The following is a 6,057-nucleotide window of genomic DNA, read 5'->3' as shown; positions in this document are numbered from 1 at the left end:
TCTAGTCTTTGACATATTAGTAATTTACTGATTTAAAGTCTTTCAATTAGTGGCCGACTTAGAACTCGACTATTTTTTGTCTCTCCAGATGATATTTGTCTTCTCTCTCTCTCTCTCTCTCTCTCTCTCTCTCTCTCTCTCTCTCTCTCTCTCTCTCTCTCTCTCTCTCTCTCTCTCATTGATTAAGATCTATGTACTACTGTAGAATAACTAATAGAAGGATATAACTGATGTAGTAGGTTTTCAGAAAACGTTCCGTTATACCCCCGGCATTGACCTACAGTAGTCCTAGCATTATCATATCTCCAGACCTTGTGTTAATGTCATAGTAAGGGGCGTAGGAGGTTTTTTATGCGGTGAGGGGAGGGGGGAGCTAAATTTGGAAAAGGCACTGACGGTGAGGCTCTGGAGACCTACCTTAGATGGGATTTCCTGGCCTCTGACAGCAGGTTGTAGCAACAAAATCCTATTTTTTTTTTTTTGGACGATTTTTATGTGACCAATCAAAATTTGTACAAAATGTCTGTCTTGAAATACCGATAGGTCTACTTGATGAATTTACCAAAACCATAATAACCATGTTAATTCTTTTACTATAAATTAATTCAAATATCGATCAAGTTAGGGCTATCAGTTCACTAAGCCTACTGAATTTTTACTTACGATTTATTATACCCATCATTTGTTTTTTCAGTTCCAATTTTATCTATACATATATTTTTTATTTCGTGTAATTCTTTTCTTATCGAAGAAGATTATATAATGTGATAATTATGTTATTTGTCTTTGGTTTTAAACTATAGTGATAAGGAATGAAGATGAAAATATCACAAACTGAGAAGTACTTTTTACAATGTATTATACTGCGTTGGTCATAAGAAATTAAGGTTTTTAAATACCTTTCTATTAGCAAAACTATATATATATATATATATATATATATATATATATATATATATATATATATATATATATATATGTGTGTGTGTGTGTGTGTGTGTGTGTGTGTATTTGTGTAGACATATATGAATATATGTATATATACACTTTATGTAATCATATTTTGATTATATGCATGTACACACACACACACACACACACACACACACACATATATATATATATATATATATATATATATATATATATATATATATATATATATGTGTGTGTGTGTGTGTGTACATGCATATATATATATATATATATATATATATATATATATGTGTGTGTGTGTGTGTGTACATGCATATATATATATATATATATATATATATATATATATATATATATATATATAAACAGGATTTTTATTAGAAACAGCACAATAGATAGATAGAAAACTCTCTAAAGATCAAAGAACACTATCATAAAACACCTAAAAAGTAATAAAGAAAAGATTGGAAATGAAGTTAAAATCCAAGTAAGCTAAAATAGAATTAGCAGAACTATCCAAAACAATAAAAAAACTAAAAATTACAAACCATTCTTAAGCACAATCAGACCAAAATTGAGAAAACACTAAAGAAAGGAAGAAACACCAAGTAAATGAAAAGAAGACTTGGAACAGAGTGCCAACAGATATTTGCTTTAACGGAAGAAAATTGATATAACAATAAAAAAGATGGAGTAATGAAAATTGCAGAGGATTTTTATGTAATGCTATACAATAGTGATATAAGAAGTAACTTTGCCAATGGAAATAATGAAATTCCTGAGCCGGTACCGAAAGTAACTTTAGAAGTAAAGAAAGCCTTGAAAGGCATGAAAAGAGCCAAAGCAGAAAAAGATGGTCTAACAAATGATCTAATAATAAATGGAGGAGATTTCATGATAGGAAATATCGTTGTACTTACGCAAATGTTTGCAAGAATGCTCTATACCTTCAGCTTGGAAAACATTTATCATTATAACATTTCACAATAAGAGGGGCACAAAAGACCTGAAAAATTACTGCATGATTAGTTTACTCTCAGTAATATATGAAATATTTACATAGATCATATTAGGCATAATGGAAAGAAAGCTAGACTTTACTCAGCTAAGAAATCAGACAGGTTTTAGACGTGGATATTCAACAACTAACCATATCCATGTAATTAACCATCTAATGGAAAAATCAACTTAGAATGACATACTACTATCTATACCATTCAAAAAAACCTATGAGAGAGCTTTTGATTCTGCCAAAACTTTAGCAGTAATGAAAGGCCTTCAAAGACGAGGAATATATGATACTTATGCTTTAACACTTGAAGATATTTATACAGGAAGTAACCTACAGCAATCCTAGAGCAACATAAAGATAGCGAGAAATTTCCGATTGAAAAAGGAGTTAGACAGAGAGACTCTATCTCTTCATAATTATTCACAACCTGCTTAGAAGAAGTTTTTTTTTTTGAAATGTAGATTGGGTAAATATTTGAAATGACAATAATGGAGAATACCTTAACAACTTGAGATTTACAGATGACATAGTTCTGTTTAGTGAATATTGGGATGATTTGCAAAAGACGATAGTAGATTTGAATAGAGAAAGAATAATGTAGGACTGACAATTCATGAGTGAAATTAGGATAATGTTAAGTGGAAATGCAGAGAAGCAATAAACAAGGGTTAAAATTAGCCTCTAGAGATTATTAATTAATATACATTCTAAGGACAGGGCTGGATAAATCATTGAGCAAAATAAGCATGTGCTTAGGGCATCAAAGGAAGGAGAGCACCACACTTTCATCATTCATGCGTTGTTAGGGTAACTTAAATTTGCAGACAGAACGAAGTAAAATCTATTTACTGACAAGGGAATAAAAGCGGCTGGAAACTCATATGAAACAAGTGTTCACATTGGCACCGTCGAAAGTGATTGTGTTCCACTTCGTACCACTTCATGTGTCAAGAGCTAACGCTGTTAATTAAAATAGCCACATTTGATTCTACTCACAGCTTGTACTAGCAAGCTAGTTGAAACTTAGTTGCTTTCTACACTGTTAAGGTGAGCTATATTACTACTAAGTGAGTTCTGCTACTATTATACTATGTATAGTGTTCTGCTCTAAGCCAGGATCTTCACTGGATTAGTCGTACTCCATAATTCTCTATTCATGACCACCTCTTTTAGTTCTTGGGATCTACTCCCTCCCTTCATGTCTTGCGGTCTCTCCAATGTCTTTTCAGAATCTTCCTCAATTTACACATTTCAAATTCTTCTAGACGTTTCTTGTCTGCTTCTTTTATAGTTCATGTTTCAGAACCGTACAATGTTATACTCCATATGAAACTTTTTACAAATCTTTTCTACAATTCCATTTTCTCTCTCTCTCTCTCTCTCTCTCTCTCTCTCTCTCTCTCTCTCTCTCTCTCTCTCTCTCTCTCTCTCCTCTCTCTCTCTCTCTCTCTCTCTCAAAAGCTACGTTACCTTGATGATGATTCTGCTCTTAACCTTTTTATTGCAGTTTCCTTCTTGTGTGTTACAATACTTCCTAAGCACTTGAACATGACTGACTTCCTCCATGGCTTCATCTCCAATCTGCATGTTTATTGGAGGTTCTTATCTTTTTGTAGTTCTCATTACTTTGGTTTTAGATGTATTTATTTTCATTCGATATTTCTCTGTTGTCCTGTTTATCTTATTTATCATCCTCTGTAAACCATCTTCTATGCTACAGGCAACTGTCTTGTTATCAGCAAATCTTATAGTTTTCACCATTTCTCCTTCTACCTTATTGTCATCTTCTAGATCATCCAGTGAAACTTTCATCATTGCTTTTACATAGATATTGAACTGTATTGGTGATAGGGAACATCCCTGTCTAACTCCTCTTCCATCAGTACCAGCTTCCGAATCTTCACCTTTAATATGTACTGTTACTGTTTTATTTAGATATCAATTCCTTATTAACATTCTATCTCTCCAATCAATGGATATGTTTTTTTTTTTTTTCAAGTTTCCAGTAGTAATGCCCACTGAACCCTATCAAATGCTTTCTCAAATTCAATGAAATAAACAAACATTCCGTTAAATATTGCCTCTCGTGTTCCACATCCTGATTTAAATTCACATTAGTCCTTTCCAATATATTCTTCAGCTTTTGCTTTTAACCTTCCAGCTAATATTCTAAGCCTTATTTTTGATGCACGGCAAATCAAGTTTATTGTTTTATGTTCTGAGCACTTAATTGTTTTTGGTTTCTTAGAAAAGGCAATCATTTTTGCGTGATCTTCTGGCCAGTCTCCATTCTTATGAATTATGTAGCATAATAGCTTCACTTTTTCCTTGGCACCCCCACTAGACTCTTTAAGAACTCTGCTGGAATAAAAGCTTTTATAATAAAGTTTTGTTTTAAGGATATTGCCATACTTTGGTAATTTTATGATCAGCTGAGCAATGCCATACCTAGCGTAAATCTTATAATTGCTCTGGTTTATTCCGGCACATAGGTAAAAGTATCTAGCGATTTTTAACAAATATTTGTTTTAAAAGATTCGGCTTGAGGTTTGCTACCAGGTAATAGAAGGAAATGTTTTAAAATACCCAATCTTAAAGACATTTACGTACTTTTTGTTTGATAAAAGGCTTTGCATAAATGTATCTTTTTAGTTTTTACATTAGAAAACATAGAAAAAGTGAAAAATTATTAAGGAATATAAATTTGGCCTAAAAAGTAAGACCCCTAAAGTAGAAAACTTTTATACAACAGCAACCCTCAAAGAATAGGAAGCCACAACTCTCAAACGTATCGGAAAGAAGGTACCCAATGATGAAGATGCACCAGATGTATATTTGAATGTCAGAGAAAAATTTCGCATCACGACAATTTATACAATTGATGATATACTTGAAACCACAATGAAAAAAAGAGGAGAGATATATAGAAAAATAGCAGAGAGATTTTCTTATCTGAGCGATATACCACGACCCAAAGATGTCTCTTCATCTTTCAATACAGAAAGTTATTCTCAGCGCTGTCAAAGCCTTATTGGTGCTTACCAAGAGGATTTCAACAATAACTTCTCAGCTGAGCTATAAATTCAGTGAAAAAAAAAAAAAAAAACTGGAGAAACAAGATTCAGTTATGCTGAACTTTATAGAATATTTGTAGATGATAACATTGAGTGTGCCTTTTCAAATGAAGATATTAGCTTTCATATATTTTTAACATTAATCGTCACAACTTGTTCAGCTGAACGCTCATTTTCTCAGCTGAAGAATAAATGCAACAAGAGGGCTGGATGCCTTGTCTCTATTAAGTATAAAAGTAGATGTGTTATGTAAGATAAGTTTTGAAGACTGATTAAAAACAAGCAGGACACTTGAAATGTAAGTGAAATTATAAGAAAAAATAAACATTGTTATTTTTTCTTACCGTTAGTTTTGTTTGATTTCGATGGATAAAATTTTGTATGGTTTATTACTTTTATATTTGAAGATATACATAAATGTATGTGGCACCAAACACATAAGCGCTTAGGGCCTCCTAAGGGCTTAATCCGGCCCTGACTAAGGACAGAGAGTAAGTGTTTCCCCAGAACATGGAACCGAAATTAAGAGAAGGATAAGAATAGGACGAAGATCTTTTGGTTAGCCAAAAGAGATTATAAAAAGTAAAATGCCCCTTTCTCTAAAAAGAGAATTATCTGCCAGGTAATTAGATGCTCCTACCAGTATTAACTTATGCTTCAGAAACTTGCAGCCTTCTTAAGTAAGGCCTTAGGAGTTGAGCGAGTTACAACGCAGAGAGTTATGGAAAGAATAATGATTGGAATGATGGGGATAACAATAAAAGACGGAAAAAGAGCACCACAGATACGAGAGCAAACTAAAGTCGAGAATATTCTAATAACATTTAAGGAAAACAAATAGATGTGTGCAGGGCATGTAATGAGAATGACAGATAATAGATGTACATTAAGGACAATAGAAGGGGTTCCTATAGATTACCCAAGAACTATGGGAAGAAGAGAAGACGATGGATTGACATACTAGGGATGTTTGCCGGTGTGGACTGACATAGAAGAACTGTAAACAGACGTATAGGGAAGGACATGTCTGAGGCC

Source organism: Palaemon carinicauda, chromosome 6 (genome assembly GCF_036898095.1).
Source record: "Palaemon carinicauda isolate YSFRI2023 chromosome 6, ASM3689809v2, whole genome shotgun sequence".
NCBI lineage: Eukaryota > Metazoa > Arthropoda > Malacostraca > Decapoda > Palaemonidae > Palaemon > Palaemon carinicauda.
The sequence above is the reverse complement of the archived record's forward strand: the minus strand, read 5'-3'. Positions refer to the sequence as shown.